We start from the raw sequence: 14,246 nt of genomic DNA, 5'->3' as shown, positions 1-14,246 counted from the left end.
ATTTCCAAGACCCCAAGTAATCCCTTTGGTAGTCGTGGTCCTCCATGGGGCTCTTTCAACTGTGGTAGCTGTGCAGCCTGTAAACATATCCTGCGAGCATCTTCCTTCTTTAATTCAAAGAGGGATAAGGAATACAAGATAGTTTTCAACATCACTTGTAAAACGGAAGCTGTGATATATTTTGCCACATGCCCTTGCGACTTGATCTATATCGGAATGACCAGTAGACCATTGAAGATACGTGTACTCAAACATGCGAGTAAGATTCAGTCGGCCCAGAATGCCCAGGAGTTTGATCAACTTCAAGCTGTTCCTCGTCATTTTCGAGAATTTCACGCTTGCGACCCCAGAGGCTTAAGAGTCCGGGGTATTGACAGGGTCCATTTGGGGTGTAGGGGTGGTGACATCCGTAAGGCCCTTTTGAAAAAAGAAATGAAGTGGATCACACTTTTAAATACCACCACACCTTTTGGCCTGAATGAGGCCACTAGCTTCAAACCCTTTCTGTAACTGTCACCTTTTTGCGTGAATTTTAACCATTCTTTATTTTTTTTATTTTTTTTCTATCAATAATATTCTTCGGGGGGATTTTGTCTGTATATTTGTTCTAATTTCTGTTTTTTATGCTCTATGTTTATAGTTTTGTTGGCCTATTCTATTGTTATGTTCCTCTGGGCTGAATACCTAGTTCATGAATATCCTATATATCTTGAATTATTGAGCATCGGTGGACGATTCCTTCAATCAAGTTAGAATATACAGCTTCAATCTATTCTGTTGTATATTTCTTTATACATATACTGTTCAATTGTATATTCTCTATTTTTATTTATATATCTTTATGTATTATTTCTATTTCCATTTTAATATACTTTTTATCTTTTATTATTTTTTAACATATTTTCTATTATTAGAATTTTTTTACACTTCTTGTATTTTTTATTTTTTATTTTTTATTATTATTATTTTCATTATTTTTAGTTTTATTTTTATTATTTTTATTTTCATTTTTTATTTTCCATTTTATGTCATTATTATTTTCTGTATGTATTTGCTATTTATATGTTTTCACATGTATGTGATTTGGATGTTTATGCCTATTGTGATATCATTGTGTATACTCTGTCCATATTTCCTTTTAACACTTGTCTCATATTTATCTTTGCACTATTTATTAAAATTGTACATATACATATATATTTTTTGTATATTACCTGTGTTTTTGGTTGTATATTGTATACATATTTATTTTCACAAATATATTTTATTTATGCACTTTTATTGTATTAAAACTCTTTTGCGCCATAAATTTTTATATCTAGATTTTTTCACTATTTATTTTATGTATTTCTTAATTTTTCACTTGCACGATTATTCACAATTATTTGACAGAATGTATATAGGTGTCATCTATAATGAAATCTTAGGCATTATTAATTAATTAATGTTTATATAAAATCTTTTATATATATTTTTCTATATTGTCTATATATTTATAATTATATTTTTATATATATATAACATATATTATTATAATTGTTTTCTTGCTATTGCGTCTAATCTGAGTTATTAGTCACATATAGGTTACCTTTGTTTACTATTATTATTACTTCTATATACATTTATATATCCTTCATAAATTGAACATTGGTATCTGTCATTCGTATTATGTTTTGCTTATATCATCCCCATTTGAGCTTCTCTTTAATTTGAGTTGCTCGGTATATATCCAATTGCTCTCCTATTCACCTAGTGTTTGTGTGTATGTACGCACCTCCACGCATGCGCTGTGATTCCCTCATTCTATGGTGCCAATTTTGTTTGTTCGCATCGCCTTGGTGATGTGCGCCTTGCGTCATCTGACGTGAAGCGTCATCACCATGCAAACACTCTGGCGCTTCTGGTGATGAGGAGTCTCGCAACATGCGGTGTGAGAGTCGATCTGCGCAGCATCCACAGGTGTGTATTATTATTAGTGCAAGCTACCCTTTATATAGTCCCCCTTATTTTAATATCGTCAGCCTCCATGATGAAGCCAGTCCGTGGCGAAACGCGCGTCGAGGCGTTTTTGCTCGTGTGTCCCATCTCAGTTCTCTTCCATCATGTCCTTAGGTATGTGTTTTCTCCTTCATTATTAGGCTATCATTAGATGTTGCTGTTACTGCCATTTCTTTGCTTGGTTCTCTTCATAGTTTTCCTTACATATCTCCAGATTATTGCTCTTTATACACTCTCCGTAGCATCTCTTGATATATTTATTTCTACAACACATATTCAGTATTTATCTTCTATTTTGGGACTTGACTTTGGATGTTAGACTCTGAGCTGGGTCAGGTCTGCTAACCCTTTGGTACACTTATCAGACTACCGTGCTGCTGCTCTGCATGTGTTTGTTTGTTTGTATGTTTATTGTATTTTATGTGATACCATGTATTGTTATTCATCAATAAAGATCTATATATTCTTTTACAATACGTGACTACTATATTTATAATATCAACTATTGGGGTGTTTTGTCCCCTGTGCTTAATTGCTTCTAGGTTGTCTCTATAGTTTTTTTGGGGACCCCCCGCTTCCCCTTTTAGAGGTCTCTTGTAGGTTTACTATAAGTGTGTGAACATAGCCTAAGCCATTAACACCTTAACGCTCAGCGACATACTATTCCGTCATGCTGACCGCCCTGTTCGCGCTCAGTGATGGAACAGTACGTCGCGGGAGTAACGGCCATTTTGGCCGTCTTCCCGACACATGCAGGAGCTGTGACAGCTGCTGTCTCGTACAGCAGTTGCCGCAGCTCCTACAGCAGGGACCGATCGCTGTGTCCCCGCTTATCAACCCCATGAAAACTACAATGAATTTCTCAAGGGGTCTAGTTTCCAAAATAGGGTCACTTTTGGGGGGTTTCCACTGTTTTGGCACCACAAGACCTAATAAAAAGGAGGCCTCAAAATCCACTAGGTGCTACTTTGCTTTGGAGGCCGGTGCTTCAGTCCATTATCACACCAGGGCCACATGTGGGATATTGCTCAAAACGGCAGAATCTGGGCAATATGTATTAACCGGTTAAGGACTAGGCTGTTTTACAGCTAAATGACCAGAGCAAATTTTAAAATTTTGCTATGCACTTCTTTAGATGACTATAACTCTGCAGATGAATAAAGTTCATCTTTGAATTTTACACTCTTTTTAAAGGACAGATAGGGCTTTGTTTTAGTGCCATTTGTCCGTATATATCATTTTTATTTTTTTCTCTAAAGTGGGCAAAATTGGAAAAAAATTCTAGAATTTAGCAATTGCATCAGTTTATGCTAGCATTTTTCACACACTGTATGGACCACGGACAAAATTAATCTCCTTTCACATTCTTCCACTTCTCCCGTGAATGGGGATACCAAATATGTGTGCTTTATTCACTGTGCAGGCATGTGCCAGAGCTTGGCATAAAAGGAGGCTTTTTGGCCTTTTCGGTCCAGGAATTTTGCATTTGATTTTATAGCCGCATACTGTTTTCTGGGGGGCGTAATGCTGCTGAAACATTAGAAACACCCCATAAATTACTTCATTCACACAAGTAGACCCCACAAGGTTTCCTTCAAGGGGTTTATAATATTTTTAGACAGTCCAGTTTTCTTCTGAAAGTTTCTTAAATAAGATGGAACAAAATAAAATCAGCTTTTTTTTAGCAAATGCGTCAGTTTAGGCTAGCATTTTTCACACACAGAATGGACCACGGACAAAATTCATCCCATTTCACATTCTTCCACTTCTCCCGTGCATGGGGATACCAAATATGTGTGCTTTATTCACTGTGCGGGCATGTGCCAGGGCCTGGCATAAAAGGAGGCTTTTTGGCCTTTTCGGTCCAGGAATTTTGCATTTGATTTTATAGCCGCATACTGTTTTCTTGGGGGCCTAATGCTGCTGAAACATTGAAAACACCCCATAAATGACTTCATTCACACAAGTAGACCCCACAAGGTTTCCTTCAAGGGGTTTATCATATTTTTAGCAAGTCCAGTTTTCTTCTGAAAGTTTCTTGAATAAGATGGAACAAAATAAAATCAGCTTTTTTTTAGCAAATGCGTCAGATTATGCTAGCATTTTTCACACAGGGTATAGACCACGGACAAAATTAATCTCCTTTCACATTCTTCCACTTCTCCCGTGCATGGGGATACCAAATATGTGTGCTTTATTCACTGTGCGGGCATGTGCCAGGGCCTGGCATAAAAGGAGGCTTTTTGGCCTTTTCGGTCCAGGAATTTTGCATTTGATTTTATAGCCGCATACTGTTTTCTTGGGGGCGTAATGCTGCTGAAACATTACAAACACCCTATAAATGACTTCATTCACACAAGTAGACCCCACAAGGTTTCCTTCAAGGGGTTTATCATATTTTTAGCCAGTCCAGTTTTCTTCTGAAAGTTTCTTGAATAAGATGGAACAAAATAAAATCAGCGCTTTTTTAGCAAATGTGTCAGTTAAGGCTAGCATTTTTCACACACAGTATAGACCACGGACAAAATTCATCTCATTTCACATTCTTCCACTTCTCCCGTGCATGGGGATACCAAATATGTGTGCCTTATTCACTGTGCGGGCATGTGCCAGGGCTTGGCATAAAAGGAGGCTTTTTGGTCCAGGAATTCTGCATTTGATTTTATAGCCGCATACTATTTTCTGGGGGGCCTAATGCTGCTGAAACATTAGAAACACCCCATGAATGACTTCATTCACACAAGTAGACCCCACAAGGTTTCCTTCAAGGGGTTTATCATATTTTTAGACAGTCCAGTTTTCTTCTGAAAGTTTCTTGAATAAGATGGATCAAAATAAAATTAGCAATTTTTTAGCAAATGCGTCAGTTTATACCAGCATTTTTCACACACAGTATAGACCACGGCCAAAATTAATCTCCTTTCACATTCTGCCACTTCTTCTATGCATGGGGATACCAAATATGTGGGCCTTATTATCACATAGAGATGTAGGAGGGCGGACGATAGAAGAAGCTTATTTCACAAATCGCTTTTTTTCAAAGCTGGTTTTACAAAACTCAACAGAGTTTCTATAACACTTCCAAAATATCTGCTCTTGAAGCAGAAATCCCAAAATATTCATCTAGGGGTATAATGGGAATTTATTTTTTGGGGTTTTCTAAAATAAATTGCAGGTTTATGCAAATGGAGCTCTCCAGCAGATGAACTTTAGAAAACATGCAAACATGACATCCACCCCCCACCCATTCCCTCCCTCACCCTTGGAGTAAAATCAGGGGGAAATAAAAAAGTAATGTAGGGCAAATATATTTTCAACAAATTAACTAAATTCTAATAATGCAGAACAGTGTGGTATTTTTTTTAAAACATGGCTCAATGCACAGGCCTGGTTGCGAGGGACATGAGGGACAGAAGTATCGGGAATCTTTGCGGTGCCCGTCTTTTCTGCAGACGCGGCACTTTTTCTGGGGGTTGCTTCTGGTTGGTGTTGGGGGAATCCGACTGATGAAGTGTCAGTCAGTTGCGTGACATCCTCAGACTGGGGGCATTCTCTGGTGTCCTGAACATCAAAAATGAGGCCTTCAATAATTTTCTCCTGGAAATCCAGGTATGTGTCTCTGCCTCTGTTTTTTTGTAGAGCACAAATGAGTTGTGGATGGCCACCTGTAGAGGATAAATGGCCACTTTTTTGTACCAGGTTTTTGTTTTTCGCTTTACTAAATAGGGCTGTAAAACCTGGTCGCTTAAATCCACCCCCCCCCATGTACTTGTTATATTCGGACACGCTCACTGGTTTGTGCTTGTCCGATGTTGCCCCTCTTTCCCTCACTGCCACTGTTCCTGCGGTATGAATCGTGCTTCACAAATACACGTCTTTGCGATCCCTGAACTTTACCGCCAGCAATTCCTCAGATGCATAAGCACAGGAGTCCCCCTTTACCATGCGCTTCCCCACTAATTGCTGTGGAAAACCAATTCTGTTTTTGCGCATGGTACCACATGCCCCAGTCCTTGCAGCATGCAAATGCCTAAACAGGGGCACACTCGAATAAAAATTGTCGCAGTACAGGTGGTACCCCTTGTGAAGCAGAGGCTGCATTATCTCGCACACAATTTTGCTGCTGGTGGAAAGATCAGGGGGGCATCCAGGAACATTTATTGAGCGGTCCCGCCCTTCATAAATCCTGAAGGCGGTGGTATATCCTGACCCGCTTTCGCACAGTTTATAAAGCTTAACGCCATATCTTGCCTTTTTGGAAGGTAGATATTGGCGAAAGCTAAGTCTGCCATGGAAGTTGAGGAGGGATTCGTCCACACTTACATTCTGCTCAGGGGTGTAGAGTTGCAGAAATAAATTATTCAGGAAATTTATTAGCGGTCTTATTTTGAACAACCAATCCCGGTTTGCATCGGTACTTGGGGGGGCCTGTGCGTTGTCGTTGAAGTGGAGGAACCTCATTATTGTCTCATAACGAGACCTGGGCATTACTGCAGAATATACTGGGGTGGCTTGGGCGGGTCTTGTTGACCAGTAAGACCTAATGGAGGGCTTTTTGACAATACCCATATTTAGGGAGAGCCCCAAAATTTTTTTTAATTCCTGCAAATTGGTGGGCGTCCAATCTCTGGCATGGGTGGATGAAGGTTTCTGCCTTATATATTGAGTGGCATATAAATTTGTTTCGTGAACAATCTGATTTAGGATGTCGTCCGTTATAAATAAATGGAAGTGATCCATTTGGACAAAATTTGTATTGTCCATGGTTATGCCAGGAGTGGCAGTAAATCCGTGGATTCTAGGCCCAAAAGATGGGGCAGGTGCCCATACAAGAGCCTGGACTGGAGGGACCAGGCTGTCCCGTGCTACAGCGCTACTTGGCCCTGCGCTTTCATGTTCTGCAGTTTCAACTGCATCAGGGACAACGTCCCCTGAAGATGAACCTGAAGTGACGCTGTCATCGTCACTGCCCAAAACAGGTTCCATCTCTGACGCCATCTCTGATGCGGTCTCCGATTCAGACCACAGCATGGCATATTCCTCCTCGGCGCTAAACAACTTCCTCGCCATAACGTCACTAACACTAACACTAACTAAACCAATTTTTTTTTTTTTTTTTATAAAACACACAAACTAACTGGTATACCGCTAACAAAAAAAATAAACCGCTATTGCTATATATATTATATATATGTGGATATATATATAATTATATACTGCCTACCTGCCTATTCTAATAGAATAAAAGAAAGAAAGGTAGATAGATAGAAAAAAAGATAGATGGATACATAGATTGTATAGATAGATAGAAATCTATCTATAGAGAATGTTTTATAGTGTAACTGTATTTTTTTTCACTGTATTCTTCTGGCAGCAATTCTCTCGAGTCTCTTCTTCTCCTCAAACTGAAACAATGTTTGAGGAGAAGAAAAGAGGCAGGAGATTTTCTGCCAGAAAAGTAAAAATAAAACAAATGTGGTCGCTGTGATAGGTTTTCACAGCGACCACATGTTCAGGGACCATCAGATTGGCCCCTGACATTCTGCCCAGTGCCCATGGCTGTTAGCAACAGCCAGGGCACAGAGCTGTGTGCACGCGATCGCATGTGCACAGTCTCTGAAGTGCTGCCGTAATTAGTCTATACGGCGGACTTCAGAGACCCTGACCGCTGGCCGTATATATACAGCCAGCGGTCCGGAACCTGTTAAGTTGCGTTTCTCTGGTAAAATCTTTTGTGTTACAGAAAAAAATGGAATAAATAGGATTTTCTGCCCAAAAAAAAATAATTTTTAATTTCACCTCTACTTTGCTCTAAATTCCCGTGAAACACCTAAAGGGTTCATAAACTTTCTAAATGCTGTTGTGAATACTTTGAGGGGTCTAGTTTCTAAAATGGGGTGTTTCATAGGGGTGTCTAATATATAGGTCGCTCAAAGCAACTTCAGAACTGAACTGGAACCAAAAATAAATAAATTAGGCAATACTTCGCTTCTTACATTATACTGATAATGAGCAGTGCCCACATTGAGATGGCCCCAGTTTTGACCATTTGTATAAACGGAGACCCCTATTAGACCGTTTAAGTGCCTGGTTTTCCCAAGCATTCACCCCTGAGAAGTGTATTTCTATTGATGAGTCCTTGGTACATTTTAAAGGGAGGCTTCAATTCCACCAGTACCTGCCGGGTAAGAGGGCAAGGTATGGTGTGAAGATGTATAAGCTGTGCGAGAGTGCATCAGGGTATACCTACAAATTTAGGATATATGAAGGGAAGGACAGCAGTATTCAGCCCCTAGAATGCCCCCCCTTACTGGGAGTTAATGCAAAAATTGTGTGGGATTTGGTGCACCCACTGCTGGACCAGGGTTACCACCCCTACCTGGATAATTTTTATACCAGCGTCCCACTCTTCAACTGCCTCGCTTCCAGAAGTCCTGTGGCATGTGGCACTGCTAGAAGAAACCTGAGAGACCTCCCTAAGACTCTGCTTGGGCAAACACTCAGAAGGGGTGAGAGCAGGGCACAATCTAGCAGCAACATATTGTGTGACAAGAGAGATGTCCTTGTATTGACAACAATACATGGCCACACCAGTACCCATGTACCTGTACGAGGTACCAGTACAGAGACCCCTAAACCAGACTGCATCCTGGACTACAATAGGTACATGGGAGGGGTGGACTTGTCAGATCAAGTCCTGAAGCCCTACAGCGCCATGCGGTGTGGTATAAGAAGCTGGCCGTGCACATCATTATCAAGAACCTAATCTTTAGGGAACAAGAAGGGGGCACCCAGTACTTCTGTAGGCGAGGCCACACGCATCATACCAGGGCAACACTTTCCAGAAGAAGTTCCCCAAACTGTCAAGAAGGGAAAAAGTAAAAAGAGGTGCAAAGTCTGCTATAAGAGGGGGATAAGGGAGGACACAATATATCAATGTGGCACGTGTCCCGAAAAACCAGGGCTCTGTATGAAAGTGTTTTCAAATTTATCATACATCCCTTAGATTTTTAATCTACCCTGACGCACTCCGCACAGCTTATCCCCCTCATCTTTCCATTCTGAGCCCTGCTGTGTGCCCAGGCCGCTGATAACAGCCACATGTAGGGTATTGCCGTACACAGGAGAACCCACATTACAGTTTATGGGGTGTATATCTCTGGTGGCGCATACTGGGCACAATATATTGGACACTGAATTGGCATAGATATATAGAAAATTGCAAATCTCACACTGCACCATCTGCTGCGCATTACCTTTTACACAATACCTGTGGGGTCAAAATGCTCACTACACCTCTAGATGAATGTCTTAAGAGGTGTCATTTTTTAAAATGGGGTCGCTTCTCGGGGGTTTCAACTGTACTGGTACCTCAGGGGCTTCTGCATACATGACTTAGCACCAGAAAATCTCCAGTAGGCCAAATGGTGGTCCTTCCCTTCTGAGCCCGGCCGTGTGCCCAGACAGCTAATAACAGCCACATGCAGGGTATTGCCGTACCCGGGAGAACCCACATTACAGTTTATGGGGTGTATATCTCCAGTGGCACATACTGGGCACAATATATCGGACACTGACATGGCATATATAGAAAAAATTGCAAATCTCACTCTGCACCATCTGCTGCGCATTATCTTTTACACAGTACTTGTGGGGTCAAAATGCTAACTACGCCTCTTAATGAATGTCTTAAGGGGTGTCGTTTTTAAAATGGGGTCACTTCTCGGGGGTGTCAACTGTACTGGTACTTCAGGGGCTTCTGCATACATGACTTAGCACCAGAAAAGCTCCAGTAGGCCAAATGGTGGTCCTTTCCTTCTGAGCCCTCCCATGGGCCCAAACGGCAGTTTATCACCACAAATGGGATATTGCCGCACTCAGGACAAATTGGGCAACAAAATAGGGTATTTTGTTCTCTGTGAAAATAAGAAATTTTGATCAAAAATAACATCTTATTGGAAAAAATGACATTTTTTTAATTTCACAGCCCAATCCAAATACGTGCTGTAAAAAAACTGTGCCGTCAAAATGGTAACAACAACCATAAATCAATTCCTTGAGGGGTGTAGTTTCCAAAATGGGGTCACTTCTGGTGGGTTTCCATTGCTTTGATACCTCTGGGGCTCTGCAAATGCAACATGACACCCGAAAACCAATCCAGCAAAATCTGGACTCCAACAAACACATAGCGCTCCTTTTATTTCTTGTGAAAATAAGAAATGTTATCAAAAATTACATCTTAATGGTAAAAATGTCATTTTTTAAATTTCACAGCTCAATTCAAATATGTGCTGTGAAAAAACTGGTAACAACAACAATCATACAGGAATTCCTTGAGGGGTGTAGATTCCAAAAGGTCACTTTTGGGGGATTCCTACTGTTTTGGCACCTCAACACCTCTTCAAACCTGGCATGCTGCCTAAAATATATTCTAATAAAAAAGAGGCCCCAAAATGCACTAGGTGCTTCTTTGCTTCTGGGGCTTGTGTTTTAGTCCACGAGCACACTAGAGCCACATGTGGGACATTTCTAAAAACTGCAGAATCTGGACAATACATATTTAGTAGTGTTTCTCTGGTAAAACTTTCTGTGTTACAGAAAAAAAAATTGAATAAAATTGAAATTCAGCAAAAAAAATGAAATTTGCAAATTTCATCTCCACTGTGCTTTAATTCCTGTGAAATGCCTAAAGGGTTAAACAAGACTTTCTAAATGCTGTTTTGAATAGTTTGAGGGGTCTAGTTTTTAAAATGGGGTGTTTTATGGGGGTCTCTAATACATAGGCCCCTCAAAGCCACTTCAGAACTGAACAGGTACCTTAAAAAAAAAGGCTTTTGAAATTTTCTTAAAAATATGAGAAATTGCTGTTTTTGTTCTAAGTCTTGTAACATCCAAGAAAAATAAAAAATGTTCAAAAAACGATGCCAATCTAAAGTAGACATATGGGAAATGTGAACTAGTAACTATTTTGGGGGGTATAAACATCTGTTTTACAAGCAGATGCATTTAAATTCAGAAAAATGCTATTTTTTTTCAAAATTTTCTCAAAATGTTGCAATTTTTCACAAATATACACTGAATATATTGAACTAATTTTAACACTAACATAAAGCCCAATGTGTCACGAGAAAACAATCTCAGAATCGCTTGGATAGGTTTAAACATTCCGACGTTATTAACACATAAATTGAAATATGTCCTATTTCAAAAATGGGCTCTGAGCCTTAAGGCCAAAACAAGGCTACGTCCTTAAGGGGTTAAATTAATTAGTTCAGTCACTAATATAAAAAACAGTAGGAAGCTGTTTCTAAGGAGACAATGCCCCGTCCAATCTTTTGGCCTCCGAGCAACTGCACAGGTGGCACACATGTAATGTGTGCTCTTGGAGCTGTTTTATGACCATGTTCATGAGCCTTTTTATTGTCCAGCATTTATATAACAGTTAATACACACCTTTTTGGAAAAGTGACAACTGTTGCTCTGAGCAGGAAACTATAAATTAAATACGTCACTATCCTGCCCACACCAATCATATCTATGAAAAATTTACTAAAATAATATTTTTTATATTTCTTTGAAATTAAAGTTACAAATTATAAGGGGATAGTGAAATTATATTGTCTTTCAAACCCATACATTTAGATTGTATTCCTTTTTTCTTTTTTTTTTTCATTTACCACATATTTTTGCAAAAGAGTAATATGTTACAAGTCACACATAATAGTTCAGGTACAAAGACTTGCATTGTGCCAGTTGGCAAAAGATAGTCGGAAGCTGTCACTAAATGGCAGCAGCTGCTCATAGTTCTAAAGAACATGTCCCAGTCAGAGCTGAAAACTGATGGCATCCACAGTAATACTATCTTAATGGCCCATCTGCTGCTCTATAGGGTCCCTAGCTGCCTAGCTGCTGTATGGAGTCATAGGCATTTGACAGGCAGTCTCTGTAAGCCAGACCCATATTGTGCCAAATGCTTTAATGTTTTATTTTTATTATTAATCTGACTGACAGTATTCATAGCTATTTATCAGTAGTTTAATATTTAAGAGTTTCAGTTTTTTTTAATTGTTGCAATTATTTTTGTCTGGGATGCATGACATATACTTATACGTAAGTGTAACACATATAGAACCTTATGGAACACTTATGCAAAAAATGATTGTTATGATAAAAGAAATAATTATTACCAGGTTCAGTGATGACTGCAATAATTTTTTTAAAAGCCGTATAAAGTTAAAATAATGTAATAAAAATTACTTTAACATATAAACAATCATGTCATATACTGGAGAATTTACAGGAAGTGAATGAAATGCAAGCTAAACAGCTCCAGATAATGAACTTAGTCTTGATAGCTTCTGTTAATCATGATTGATATAAGTCTATAAAATAGTTTAGATTAGACAAAAATAAATTGGGAATGTTTCATTGCAAGTGAAATTGTAAAAGTAGGATGTTGGATTTGAAAATCCTAGAAATACTTTTAGCATTAGTTCTACTGAAATTAAATGTTGGATGAATGTATCCACATTTAATTTACAAAGATGTTACAAAATACTGGAATATAAATGTGAGCAGGCAAAAAGGGACATTATTTAAAGGGAGGCCTCAAGACTGCTGACAAAGCGATATAGATAGGGGGAGGGTATTTTACATGTACAGTTAGGTCCAGAATTATTTGGACAGTGACAAGTTTTGGCATTTTAGCTGTTTACCAAAACATATTGAATATACAGTTCAATAAATATGGGCTTAAAGTGCAGACTCTCAGCTTTAATTTGAGAGTATTCACATCCTAATTTGAGGAAGGTTTTAGGAATTACAGTTCTTTAATATGTAGCTGCCTCTTTTTCAAGGTATCAAAGGTAATTGGACAATTATCTCAAAAGCTATTTAATGGGCTGCATGGGCTATTCCCTCATTAAACCATCATCAATTAAGCAGGTAAAAGGTCTGGAGTTGATTCCAGGTGTGGCATTTGCATTTGGAAGCTGTTGCTGTGAACCCACAACATGAGGTCAAAGGAGCTCTCAATGCAAGTGAAACAGACCATCGTTAGGCTGAAAAAAATGAAGAAATCCATCAAAGAGATAGCACAAATGTTAGGAGTGGCCAAATCAACAGTTTGGTACATTTTTGGAAAAAAAGAGCACACTAGTGATCTCGTGAACTCCAAAAGGCCTGGAAGTCCACAGAAGACAACAGTGGAGGATGATCAGAGAATCCTTTCCATGGTGAAGAAAAACCCCTTCACAACATCTACCCAAGTGAAGAACACTGTCCTGGAAGTAGGTGTATCAGTATCTTAGTCTAGCATAAAGAGAAGACTTCATGAAAGCAAATACAAAGGGTTCACCACAAGGTGCAAAGCATTAATCAGCCTCAAAAATAGAAAGGCCAGATTAGACTTTGCCAAACAACATGCAAGTAAGCCAGCCTCATTCTGGAACTGTATTATTTGGACAGATTAAACTAAGATCAACCTGTACCAGAATGATGGGAGGAAGTAAGTATGGAGAAGGCTTGGAACGGCTCATGATCCAAAGCACACAACATCCTCTGTAAAACATGGTGGAGGCAGTGTGATGGCATGGGCATGCATGGCTGCCAAAGGCACTGGGTCATTAGTGTTTATGGATGATGTGACTGAAGACAGAAGCAGCCGGATAAATTCTGAAGTGTTAAGGGATATTACTTCTGCTCAGATTCATCCAAATGCAACAAGGTTGATTGGACGTCACTTCACAGTACAGATGGACAATGACCCAAAACATACTGCGAAAGCAACCCAGGAGTTTTTTAAGGCAAAGAAGTGGAATATTCTGTAATGGCCAAGTCAATCACCAGATCTCAACCTGATCGAGCGGCATTTCACTTGCTTAAGACAAAACTTAAGGCAGAAAGACCCACAAACATGCAACAACTGAAGACAGCTGAAGTAAAGGCCTGGCAAAGCATCACAAAGGAGGAAACCCAGCGTTTGGTGATGTCTATGGGTTCCAGACTTCATGCTGTCATTGCCTGCAAAGGATTCTCTACAAAGTATTTAAAAATAAACATTTTATCTATGGTAACGTTAATTTGTCCAATTACTTTTTAGCCCCTGAAATGACGAGGCTGTGTAGAAAAATGGTAGCAATTCCTAAACATTTCACAGGATATTTTTTGTTCAACCCCTTAAATTAAACCTGAAAGTCTACATTTCAATTGCATCTCAGTTGTTTCATTTCAAATCCAATGTGGTGGCA

The sequence above is a fragment of the Rhinoderma darwinii genome, chromosome 1 (genome assembly GCF_050947455.1).
Source record: "Rhinoderma darwinii isolate aRhiDar2 chromosome 1, aRhiDar2.hap1, whole genome shotgun sequence".
Lineage (NCBI taxonomy): Eukaryota > Metazoa > Chordata > Amphibia > Anura > Rhinodermatidae > Rhinoderma > Rhinoderma darwinii.
This window is presented reverse-complemented; position numbering follows the sequence as displayed.